Below are 14,027 nucleotides of genomic sequence, written 5' to 3'. Positions count from 1 at the left end.
GTGTATAAAAACATAAAAATGAAGGTGGTTCAAGATGTGTGGCCCACGATTCCCCACAAGCTATGATTTGCAAATTGGTTGCGTTTGAGTGACCTATTGATGTTTCATCAAAAATTCCTTTTTCACATGAAAGATCATGACAAAACTAAGATCATAAGCGTATGAGCATATTTTTGTTATGCACTTTAGGTTCCCCATCGATGAAATTAGCGGGTGTTTTTTTAATTATGTAAGTAAATTTTAATTACTTTTTTTAGCTTGTTAAATAAAAGAAGCAAATGATGTGTATTTCAGTAAACAACATATAGAAATATATGCTCACGCAAAGCGACGACGATTGCAGTTGGTTTGAGATTTTTATCTCAACACACATCTGAGATATTAAAAGTGGCCCACGTTTCCCCATGGCCCACGATACCCCACTCTCCCCTACTTATTAGTTCTGAAACAAATGAATATTTTCAATTCATTTGATTCGAGTGTACCTTGCACTTTTTCCTACATTTAGGTCTTCTCGAGTTATAAAGTATGGAAACGTTACTTTATAACTCGAGCAGACCTAAGACCAAATAACACAATTTGTTGAAAGTTTCCTCGGAAATCTGATTAAAAAAATCGTCCCCACTTTTTACTCCATAAAGTTGGGTAAGTGTCATTTTCAATTTAGTCCATTAAAATTTCCGAGATAATTTTTTTCTCTTAACATCTATCAAGCAAATATTTTGAAGATAATAAAACGGTTCTTATACATTACAAGATGTCTGGGAATCTGTGGCCTTAAACTTCAAATGATAGCTTATGGTGTTAAAAACAAACTTTTGTGTAAAGTCAACTTAAAAAACTTCTAATAAATTTCTAAAATCATCTTTGTTTTTTTTTTACTTAGGTGTTTTGATTTTTCAGTAAATTTACATTACATATATCCCAAATATTCATAAAAAGGGATTTTTAAAATGGATTAAATCGTACTTCCCACAATGATACAAACTATTTTCTTTGCTCGACTAAGTGCACAAAAATCCGCATCTTTCTGTGACTTTGATCTTTAAAAAAATTAAGCAAATTCACATTTTGGTAAGTTGATTTAAAAATATTGGACAAAATATTTTTCTAAGAAAATAGCTTACTGATTAAAAATGGCGATAAAAACTTGGATAATTCTTATATTTTTACATTTGGTGTGATAATCAAGCGAGATTTAAAAAAAAAGTATAAACTTTGGGAAAAAATTAGCACCTAAAATTTATTTAAAATTTTTTTTCTTTAAAGTTGACTCCTTTCAAAGATCACGTTTTCGGAAACTCTTAACATGATTTTTCTTTGTTGGCCCCATTCAAAAGTTTGTTCTTTTTATCCTTATATATCATTTAGAGGTTGAGCAATTAGATTCCCATGGAAAATTAAATTTTGGGACTCTTTTTTTAAAAACACCATGTTCTACATAACATTACATTACATAACAAAACATAACATAACATAACATAACATAACATAACATAACATAACATAACATAACATAACATAACATAACATAACATAACATAACATAACATAACATAACATTACATTACATTACATTACATTACATTACATTACATTACATTACATTACATTACATTACATTACATTACATTACATTACATTACATTACATTACATTACATTACATTACATTACATTACATTACATTACATTACATTACATTACATTACATTACATTACATTACATTACATTACATTACATTACATTACATTACATTACATTACATTACATTACATTACATTACATTACATTACATTACATTACATTACATTACATTACATTACATTACATTACATTACATTACATTACATTACATTACATTACATTACATTACATTACATTACATTACATTACATTACATTACATTACATTACATTACATTACATTACATTACATTACATTACATTACATTACATTACATTACATTACATTACATTACATTACATTACATTACATTACATTACATTACATTACATTGTTATCTTATTTTGATCGCCGCTGGGATATATTCTTATCTAAGTTTGTGGCATATCGGCAAATTGAAAATCCAGTTAGAGAGCAATTAAGACAGACATGAAAATTGATAGGTGGAAAGGTCAAAGCTAGAGCGCTTTGGGTAGAAGAAACTAATAGATGGTGAAAATGTGAGCTAGGGCATTGTTTTTTATCGACAGCATGAAACTGCGTGTGTGATTCTTTACCCGGCACCTGCTGGCTGTTTGTAGTAAGTGACGAAGAAGCCACATTGCTACCCACAACCAGCTCAGATGGGTCGAACACATGAGGTTGCGTTCGACCGGGCAAAAAATCACACAAGCAGCGCTCACAATTTCTTCTACCCAAAGCGCTCTAGCTTTGTCTTAATTGCTCTCTAACTAGATTTTCAATTTGCCGATATGCCACAAACTTAGATAAGATTACATTACATTACATTACATTACATTACATTACATTACATTACATTACATTACATTACATTACATTACATTACATTACATTACATTACATTACATTACATTACATTACATTACATTACATTACATTACATTACATTACATTACATTACATTACATTACATTACATTACATTACATTACATTACATTACATTACATTACATTACATTACATTACATTACATTACATTACATTACATTACATTACATTACATTACATTACATTACATTACATTACATTACATTACATTACATTACATTACATTACATTACATTACATTACATTACATTACATTACATTACATTACATTACATTACATTACATTACATTACATTACATTACATTACATTACATTACATTACATTACATTACATTACATTACATTACATTACATTACATTACATTACATTACATTACATTACATTACATTACATTACATTACATTACATTACATTACATTACAGTACATTACATTACATTACATTACAGTACATTACATTACATTGCATTACATTACCATGGTACCATGGTTATATATTTTTTCCAAGGTTAAAAAAATGGCATTTAAGATAAGCAGTTCATTATCAATACTATGATTATGATTCAATGTACAAACACATGCTCTTTCTTTAAAAACCAATAACAGAGCTGGCCAAGTCTAAGAAATCATTAAATGGATGGAAGAGTCCCTCTGAATATGGCATCCAAGCCGTTCGAGCCAAACGTGTTTTTAAAATTGAAGAAGTGTATCGCGGGGCTACGTAAAAGCATAGCATTCCTGAAGGAGTGTCTACATCTTGGGCTAACTCCTGTTAGTCATAAAATGGTGGTAAAGGATAAAGTGCCACCGAAATTAGTGAAGAAACTCGAAAGTGGTTTCATAAAAGACAGTGTTGAGAAGTTGTATGCACAACTTAACATCAAAACGTTGAAGTGCTACGCATTGCATTTGAAGCTGGCCAGGGACTATCCGATCGAGTTCCCTGCGTTTCTGACGAAGGTCAAGGCGGCGGAAAAGTGCGAGGAACGGCGTAAGGAGAGGGTGCTACGGAATAAGTTGGAGCTACTGAAGGCGAGGCAGCCGCCCCGGAACTACGAGAAACCCAGCGTGGCGGTACTGGATGGTTTTGTGGTAAATCGATCGAAGGAAGAGTTCACCGACAAACAGATCGATCTACTTAACAAAGGTCTAAACTACGCGGTGTCAAGGAAACCAAGGATGGACCAGATAATCATCGATGTAGAGACGGCTATTAGGTCCAGTAAGCTGTCCATGGCCCAGAAGGATTGCGCCAGAGCCGAAGTAACAGATGTCTTGAGAAAGGGCATCAATGGGAAATCCAACGTCGAGGAAATCCAGATAGCGAAAGAACTTAGGAGAAAGGAGGTGTTCTACGTCAAGGCGGACAAGGGAAATTCGGTGGTCATCATGGACAAAACGGATTACAACGGATTGATGCAGGCCAAAATCGATGAAGGACCATATCGAGTTCGAAGAGAGGACCCACTACCGGAGATGGTTAAGGAGGTGGAAAAAACGCTGAAGGATTGTGGACCGATCTTAGGGTTCGCGCCGGGCGCCCTGAAAGTGTCTGCCCCAATCGTCCCTAGAATCAAAGGTTTACCGAAGATTCACAAACCAGGGAATGAGATGAGGGAGATAATTTCGGGAGTGAACGCGCCCACTGAAAAGGTGGCGAAGTGGTTACTGAACGAGTTTAAAAGGATGCCAAAACCTTTTAAAACGAGATCGGTGACCAACACCTTAGAGTTCGTGAACAGACTGCAGGCGTCGGGAGGCATAGAAGAGGACGAGGTCATGGTGTCTTTTGATGTTTCAGCTTTGTTTCCAAGTGTTCCCGTTAAAGAAGCTTCTAATCTGTTAGAAGATTGGTTGCTTCAACAACACAATGGGAGCACTTGGAAACTCAAAGTTAGAAACTACAAGAAATTGGTGGACCTGTGTATGGGACAAACCTTCTTTAAATTTAGAGATTTGTTCTATAGGCAAACAAAGGGGGCACCAATGGAAAATCCTCTGTCTCCATTCTTGTGTGAACTGTTTATGGCTCATTTGGAGGAGACTCTTGAAAATCAAGATTTATTACCAGAAAAATGGTGGAGATACGTCGATGACATTTTCTGTGTAGTAAACAAAGATTTTCTAGAAGAACTTCTAACATCCATAAACGGTTTGCATAAGAATATTAAATTCACTTGCGAAATAGAAGAAGACAGGAAATTACCTTTCCTGGATGTTCTGGTAAGGAGAGATGATGGCCTATTCCAATTCGAAGTCTACAGAAAGCCGACAAACACCATGAGGGTAATACCGAGCACCTCGAACCACTCGTTCCAGCATAAGATGGCGGCGTTCCACCACATGATCCATCGGATGAACTCCATCCCCCTATCAACTGAAGGAAGAGAAAAGGAACTTCAATATATTTTCCAAACGGCTAATAAAAATGGATATCAAAGTAGATCCATTCAAGCCATTATAAGGAAAAAAGAAAGATTGCTTCAACGGAAATCTTTCACTACTTTAACTCCTATTCAGAAGGAGTTTCAACGAAGGTCCATGGAGTTCAACAGTTTCAACGCAGTCGAATTGCGACACAGGTTGACAAAGTTTGATATTGAACTAGTGTTCACTAGTTCTAATAATCAACTGAAATCCATCTTAGGATCGACAAAAGATCCAGTGGAGTTCCTTCATAGATCTGGTGTGTACAAAATCAGTTGTTCCGACTGTGATAAGGTGTACATTAGACCGCTGCAAAAACTGACTTTTTGCTCCCATGTGTTTTTCAGATTCGGTTTTGCTCTCCAATCACCTGTGTTAAATGTAAGATGATTTGGTTCATCCCTGAATTAGCGCAACGGGTTTTAAATTTGTATGGAAATTAGTATGGGGAAAGTTTTTTTTCCAGATTAAAATCGCTAGGGAAGCGATTTAGGATTTTATGCAAAAAATAACTTCTTCATTGGGTTACTGTATTCTTAAACTTCAATTTCTCCTAAGGTTACTTTCAGCTAGATGCTGCCAGAAAAAAGTTTAAGCAATCTGTAAAAAAAAAATATTCATAGTTGATCAACAGTCAAAACTGTCAGCAGCACTGGAATCATGAACTTGTATGCAATATTCCTAGCTAAATTTTTGAATACAAGTTACGGCGTGGCATACACAAAGGCGTTTAAAATTGGGTAACGCAGAGAAAAAAAACTACAGCACTATGTAAAAAGTAAGATGCAAACTTTTTGAGATTATTGGAGATACACATGGTGATGGATTTATTTATTGTTCACGGTCTACGATAACTCAATATCACACAGGTTGGTGAAACTTTCCCGAAATTCACTACCAAGTTGAAAAATAAGATTTCACAAACAGTTCTCGCAAATTAATTAAGCACGGATTTACAATTTCTTAGTTTTTAATAGTGAAAATATAAAAAATAACATTCTGCATCAGAAGAACACTTAAAAACTGCTCCAATTATAAAGTTTTGCTAAGAGAAGAAAAAACTTGGACATTATATCAAATATTTCGACTTAACCACATCAATTTGAAATTTCTTTTTTTTTTTTCATATTGAAGGTAATTAACACTAAACGTACCGGTGGCGGTCATATGACGGTATTTTTTAAATTTAAATGATGATTTTGCCTAATATAATTATTTTTTCGCCAATTCAATTACAAGACTAATTTTATTTTCAAAATGAAAGTAGTTTGTAATTTTTATATTTTTTTTTCTAAGTTTTGTTGTTTTTAAATTACGCAACGCATGTGGTATACCTTTTCATACCGAGAGCGGTCAAATGACGGAAAACATTTTCCGCTAAAACTTTCTTGTTTCTCGACCGATTTCTACAAACTTCATAGTTTATGAATGCTCGTAATGTGACTCAAATACGGTTTTCAGACAAAACTGAGCTACAATTATTTTTCTCAAAATTATTCAAAGTCGAAGAAAAAAAATCTGTAAATCTGTAAATCAGTTTTTAAGTACTCTCAGACACAAAGTTTTTTTTTCGAGTACCTACCTAATAACTGATTTATAGCCTCTTCACCGAAGACTGTTATTTCGATTTTTTTTTTTCGAATTTGCATAACTTTGAGAAAATAATTGTAACTCAATTTTTTCTGAGAACCGTATTTAGAGTCACATTACGAGCTTCCCAAAACTATAAACCTTGTAGAAATCGGTCGAGAAACAAAAGAGCTTTAGCAGAAAAGGTGTTTGCCGTCTGCCGTTTGCCGGTATGAATAGGTATATACAAAGTGTCGGTATATTTAGTGTTAAATTTGCAATCGATCATCTGAACTTCATTTTTGTGTAAATTTAACTCAACTGTATGTATTTGTGAATTAATGATACATAACACAATCAGTAACGCATTTTTCAGTAAAAATCAACTTTATTGATGGTTTTGGAACTGATTCTAACATTTAAAATATTTCATTTCCTGTGGATTCTGTGAATCAGTTAAAACAAATGCTTAAAGAGGTTGTTTGCCGAAATCGATTGAAAATTGTAGAAGTTAAGATTGTTTTACTATAATAATGGTGCTTTTTTTTTTAAATAATGTCGAAGAACCGTATAGTGTACAGTAAACTTAATTAACTTAGTTTATGAAGAATAAAACATTATAAATCTTTACCTGTTGAACGGACTTTGGACTGATTTTTGACCGACTTCGGACCGTTCCTTCGATCTGGGAAGGAATAACTTGCATGCAAGTTTTCAGCCAGCGATGCCATAAGTGAAGTAAACTCGTCTGAGTTTTTGATAGATATTTTCTAAATTCCAAATATCTTTGTTGTGTTACAACTAAGCATCATAGTACCTTCCCATCATTTGTAGAGATTAACTTGAGGAATAATATTCAGCCTTTTTTCGATTTTTCCGAAGTTTCTATAAATCTGTAACGATTTTTGAAGAAAAAAAATTGATTCCCCATGTAATTCTCCATGCAAAATTAAAACTCGTTGCGCTAAATCAGGACTCAATATATCACTTCCAAACTTTACGGAGATTTTTGTATGTGAAAATACTATCATAAAATGGTATGGGAGTTGTAATAACTTATAAATTTCAGATTTTCCATACAAAGCCTGCAGCGGTCTAGTGTACATTGGACAAACCAAAAGGAAGTTGATTGATAGATTCGAGGAACACATGGCTATAGCTAGATCTGACTCAAAGAAGAAAATTCTCCCTTCACAGAATCCTAGATCTGCAGTAGCTTTACACATGTGTGAATCTGGTCACTCTATTGATCGAGGAAATGTCTCGCTGATCCGGTCTTTGAATAGTAATTCGCTTAAGTTGGATGTTGCTGAAAGCATTGAAATCTTCAATGAAAAATCAGTTCATCTCTTAAACGGAGACACCGGACCAGGGCACACTTGGTTGTTCAAATTCTTAGGTAAAAAGAAATACAATAATTTACCTGACAATGCCCAAAAACGGTTAGAAAATAATTTAGCACTACCAGAAAACACCCAGAATATGGTAGGTAGACCCAAAAAACAGACAACGGCACAACTGCCGAGCATTCGGAGGTTTCTGCTACCTAGTAGTAGCTTACCTAACCCGGACAATATAAGGGAGGGAAACGATACACATTCATCAATCGAAAACACTCACTGAAGAAGGTAGTAAGTTGCTATCGAAATACTGGTATATGAACTTTTCATTTACCGTGGTTGAATTAAAAGGAATCTTTCGATTGCTTTTATTCAGTCGGATGGAAGAGAAAAAAGGGAATGGAAGCTCGCTTTTCGTTGAAAAATTCTCGAATTCATCCACCTTATTCACAAAATCAAACAAAAAACTTAAACAAAGAAGCTATAAATGTTGATTTTTGCGTTCTAAAACTAAATTCTTCGAGAATTTCGTTTCATGATAATCATGAAGCCGAAATTACCACAAGGTATTTTCTGATGTCTTTTAATGAAAAAAAAAAGTTTATGTGTTTTCATTCTTGATTTTGTTGAATAATTTCTTTGTTAACCAAATTTTCCCGAACATTATTTCATTCATGGGATGCTAATTTTGAAATCAAGAGACCGGTTTTTGCCAGGTTTTTAGATACAACTGCTCGGATTGGCCTGGTCCGGCTGCGTGAGTGAAAAATTCTGGCCACCTTATCCATATCTAGTTTTTTCCTAGGAAATTCAAAAGTTTTAAAAAGTATAATGACATAATGAATATATGAACTTACATAACCAAATTTTCTAGCAAATTCAAAGTTTTCTATTACGGATTTTTTTTTGTTTCGATCATAGACGTTTTAATATCTTTATGGCATTCGCAACCTGATATCAGCGTTGCAGTTGGCGGACAGATATTGAACAACTTATCCAGTAAATACAACTGTGTTCGATGTTTACTCTTGGGATCGAACTCGTGGACATCGGCTCAGGAAGCAACTGAATGGTCAACTGAGCTATATCACAAGCCCAGGGTCTTTTATGGAAGACGTTTATTGTTTCAAATGGAAGCAGAAAAATTATATTTTGAGATTGAATCACCTAACATTTCTAAGTTTTAGCACATTTTCTAGCTTTTGGAATGCAGAATTCATAATCCCCCAAAGATAGGAATTTCCATCAAAACTGCCGGTATTTGACTTCTTGAAATTCACTTTAACGACGATGTTGTTATTATGTAGTTTATTCAAAGTCTTTTTCGTCAGAAAAATGAGTGAAATATCTTTTTACTGTAATCGAAATACAAGAAAAGCCTACCAAAATCAGGTAGGCTACAGTAATTTCGAATAATAAACTTAAATTTAAACTTAAAATCACGGGAATCAGTAAAGCCCACGAAAACCGAATCAAAGTTTTTCAATTCAACAAAAAAGCTTAATTTATAGTTATTCTGAATTAACTTAAATATGAAAAATTAAGAAAATAGTGGGACGCTACCAGTTTTTCCAATAAAATTCATTCAAAGTAAAAAATCGACTGAGTCAGAAAACGAGAACCCATAAGGCGGGAATAATTAAGGATCGAGCTCACCAAATTCATTCATCGTTTCCTCATGAGAAATATCGTTAGCCCAGCATAACTGACATAGAGACTCGAGTTTTCAAGCAAAATGATTCTTGTCCAATACATTCAAGTTAAACAAGAAAAACATTTTATGGAGTTTTCATCCTATTGAATAATTCATCAAAAAAATGAGAATCGAACTCAATGCAACATCTCATCTTGGCTTGCCAGTCCGAAAACTTACCAAGTGTACTATCTGAGTCGGTTAGCAAATGAAAGTTTATTTGCATAGTCGTTCTGCCACCTTCGATTAGATTTTGATTTTTTTTCTCAATAGAAGTGTAAAGCGATTGTCAAAGAAGGCCTTATTGTTATGAACTTTTGTTTTCATTTCATGAATAAGTCTAAAATATTTTCCCTTGACACGCTGAGGTGATAATTATTGCGAAACCAAACAAAGATCAAACAATTTAACAAAAACTACTGTCCTATCAGTTTATTGAGTAGTATTAGTAAAATTATTGAAAAAATTTTGCTTAACCGTTTGAATAAACATATTTCGGAAAATGTAATAATACCACCGCTTTAGATCACAAAGCTCCACTGTAAACCTATTATCTATATATATAAAAAGCAATTTCTGTATGTTTGTTTGTTTGTTTGTTTGTTTGTTTGTTTGTCCTCTATAAACTCAGCCGTCGTAAGAGCTAGAGGTCTGAAATTTGGCATGGATGCTCATTAGGACCAGGAATGATGAAAAATGTTTTCAGATTTTCGTATGACCCCTTCTGAAGGGGGTCGTCCATAGAAGACAAATATTGTTTTCGCGATATTGACTTTACTTTTCGTCGGATCGTGTTGAAAATTTGCACATGAGTGTTTTGAAAGACGAGTAATCGATTTCAGGTGTCAAGGTGTATGTAAGAGGTCAGCCAAAGGGGTCGTCCATATTAAATGTTAGCTGTTTTTTGCGATATTGACGTTATTATACATCCCATTCAGCTGAAAATTGATACACGATAGTTTTGAGTGACGTGCAATCGATTCGAGGTATCAAATTCAGTGTAAGGGGCCGGCAAAAGGGGTCGCCCATATCCAATTTTCAATATCTTAGTGATATTGACGTTTTCATACATCGGATTGGCATGAAAATTTGCACATAGGAGTTATTAGAGACAAAAAATTGATTTCACTTATCCAAATTAAAAACAGGGGTCGGCCAAAGGGGTCGTCCATATTAACTATTCACTGTTAATGTGATATTGTCGTTATTATACATCGGATTCAGATGAAAATTTTTACATGAGAGTTTTGATGGACGAGAAATGGATTTAAGGTATTAAATTCAGCATAAGGGGCCGGCAAAGGGGGTCGTCCATATTAACCTTTCAATGTTTTTGCAATATCGTCGTTATTTAACATCGGATTGTAATGAAAATTTGCACACGGTAGTTTTCGAGGGCGGGTAATCGGTTTCAGATGTCAAATGTTTTGCCAGGGGTCGACGAAAGGGGTCGTCGATATTAATTAATTTTGCACTGTTTTTAGCAATATTGACGTTAATATGCAATGGATTTCTTTGAAAATTTGTACACGGCAGTTTTGAGGGAAGGGCAATCAATTTCAGATACCAAAGATTGTATAAGAGGTCACCGAAAAAGGTTTAACTATTTTGGCAATAATAGTGTTGTTATGCAACGATCGAGTCAAAATTTATACACGCGGTTTTTATAGCACGGTCAATTGATTCCTGATTTCAAATTTAGTAGCAGACGACAGAAAAAGTAATCGTCCAATATTTTTGCAATTATTACTTGACAATGGATTAGGAAGTGCATCTGGAAAATTTTCGGCAATTGACTTTCATACAAACTTTTCATGACATATTCCAAGTTCAAAGCGAAACGGAGTTCGTATGGGATCAGCTAGTACCGTTATAAAATGCATTCGATACGGTTTGGCATAAGTGACTCCTATACAAAATGATAATGCGAAATTTCCCACCATTCATTTTGAATCTGATTTGGTCTTTTCTTAGGGAAAGAAATTTTGTTGTCTCAGTGGGTGCTGGTCTATCAGAATCCTATAGAATTCCTGCAGGGGTCCCACAAGGAAGCGTATTATTTCCTGTGTTGTAGAATGTTTTTACCAATGATATTACAGGTTCGGTGGATGCTTTGATACCAATTCGCAGATGATGCAGCTATTTGCTCGTCATCTTCAGAACCTACTGAAGTGATTACAAATTTAAATAGAAGTCTGAATGAATACGCTAACTACTCCAAAAGATGGAAAATTAAAATGAATGCGGACAAATGTGAAGCCATCTTTTTTCACAAAATGCAGAAGTCGAAGAAAATTGCCGTTAAGTAATCTTAACATTAATGGGTAATAGATACGTTGAGAAGATGACGTTAAATATTTAGGATTAGTCCTTGATAAAAAGAAGACGTTTCAAAAAACGTACTGTACACCTAAGAAAAGTCAAAAAACTTTTCAAAATGCTCTATTGCTTTATAAATCGGAAATCTAAATTAGATCTTAGTAATAAAAAACTATTAAACAAAGCTGTATTCCAATCAAATTTGACATGTGCTTCACCAGTATGGTAAAATTGCACTATGTTTCATCGAAAAAAGCTACAAGTGTTTCAAAACAAATGCCTCAAAATTCGACATAATCTTCCTAGAAAAATTAGACCAATTTTGTGATAGACTTAGCTCAAATTATAATCAGAGATGTGCTAGTTCATGCTTCCCTATTTTAAGGGAAAAAGAATCGAGTGAAGGCTATTTGAGCACGCTTCGAAAAATGGAGTAGGGGAGATGAGGGCATAACGAGCACCCGAGGCATAATGAGAAGTCCATTTTTCTACATAAGTACGTATTTTCTTAAACAAATTTTCATGAGGACTTGTTTCGTACTACCTATGGTATTAATTTTTCACCAAAAAAGAAATATCCTTTTCATATTTACAGAAATATTAAATAATAACCAGCTAGGTTCTCAAGTGACGAAAATATTATAATTTTTGAGCACCACCAAATAAGCTTTTATGACCTTTAAATCATCTTGATCTGAAATGTATGCACTGCAACATGATCTACACATTGTTTATAAATTTTCAGCATCATAAAATTTTTGATTTTTCACTTTTATCAATTGTAAAACGCGTTTTTACTTTAATTTGTTCACTAGAGGCGAACAGAGCACTTTCAATGAAGGCATATTGAGCATTTTCTGCCGGAGAATCTAGCAGCGAATTCGACTCGATGAAGTCAATTGAGTAATAGAGCTACAGCTCAACTTGTATCGTCTGACGATTTGGCCTATTGGTTAGATGTCGGAGAGGTAATCAGTAGACTCGAGTTCGATTCCTGTCTGAGGGGATTTTTTTTGCACATACCATTCATGATTGATTTTTTTTATTGTTACATTATACGGCTAATAGCATCAAAGCATCATCCGTCAAACAAAACACCAGAAACATAATGTTAATTCTTGTGTGTTAATTCTTTGAATTCTACAAACAGACCTAGATTATTTTGTTTTTGCTTTGTTTGATGAATCTTCGCCTCACCGTTTAGTGCAATCATGATCATAAATGATAAATGAAGAAAAAAAAAATCACCTCCACCAGGAATCGAACTCGAGCCTACTGATTATCTCTCCGACATCTAACCAATAGGCCAAATCGTCAGACGATACAAGTTGAGCTGTAGCTCTATTACTCAATTGACTTCATCGAGTCGAATTCGCTGCTAGATTCCCCGGCAGAAAATGTTCATTATGCCTTCATTAATGGTGCTCATACTGCCTCGGGGGGTTTCTCATTATGCCTCTACAGTGACTGGTTTTCAGCTTTCGGCAAAATTTTTTAAAATGCATTTTTAAACGTTTTTATCTACTTTTTCAAGTTTCATCCAATTAGACTATAGACTATTTGAGTGTCGGAACACGAAACAATGATGTAATTCACATATTACAGCTGTTCTCTATGGTTAAATAAGCATTTTCCTTAAGGTGCCCATTATGCCCTCATCTCCCCTAATGGTTTATTTTATCCTCGATTCTCCTATATTTTTCAATAAATTATGTACAGTAAGTTTGGACTTGATAATTTTGATTAAAATAAGATTCATCTTGTGTGTTTGTTTTCGAGAAATCGAAAGAAAGCTATTTGAGCCACCGCACGCATTGTGAAATGGAGTTATGGACGTTTTCCCCTCAATACCTCAATATTTTTCAAATATTTTAGAAAAATCATGTTGAGATTTGACAATTTTAAACCAAATGAGACTTATCTTATGTGATTTATTTTTGAAGAAATCGAATGAAGACTATTTGAGGCTGTTTTAGCCCTCAATTCCCCAACATTTCTAATATAGTTCATTAAAAGTATGTTTTGACTTGATTAAAATCCCTCGAGAAAAAAAATGTTTTGACTTGTCAATTTTAAACCTAAATAATCTTGTGAGGAATTTTCCGAGGAATCGAAACGCAAGCATCATAAAATGGAGTTATGG

At 34.0% G+C, this 14,027-nt stretch overlaps 1 protein-coding gene across 3 annotated transcripts in view; it reads left to right on the top strand.

Moving 5' to 3' along the window:
- LOC129746341 (uncharacterized) overlaps window positions 1–14,027 on the top strand; it is a 583,019-nt gene that overhangs the window by 356,126 nt on the left and 212,866 nt on the right. The window lies entirely within an intron of this gene.

The sequence above is a fragment of the Uranotaenia lowii genome, chromosome 2 (assembly GCF_029784155.1).
Source record: "Uranotaenia lowii strain MFRU-FL chromosome 2, ASM2978415v1, whole genome shotgun sequence".
NCBI classification, from domain to species: domain Eukaryota; kingdom Metazoa; phylum Arthropoda; class Insecta; order Diptera; family Culicidae; genus Uranotaenia; species Uranotaenia lowii.
Note: the sequence above shows the minus strand (reverse complement) of the source record. Positions and strands in the feature narration are given on the sequence as shown.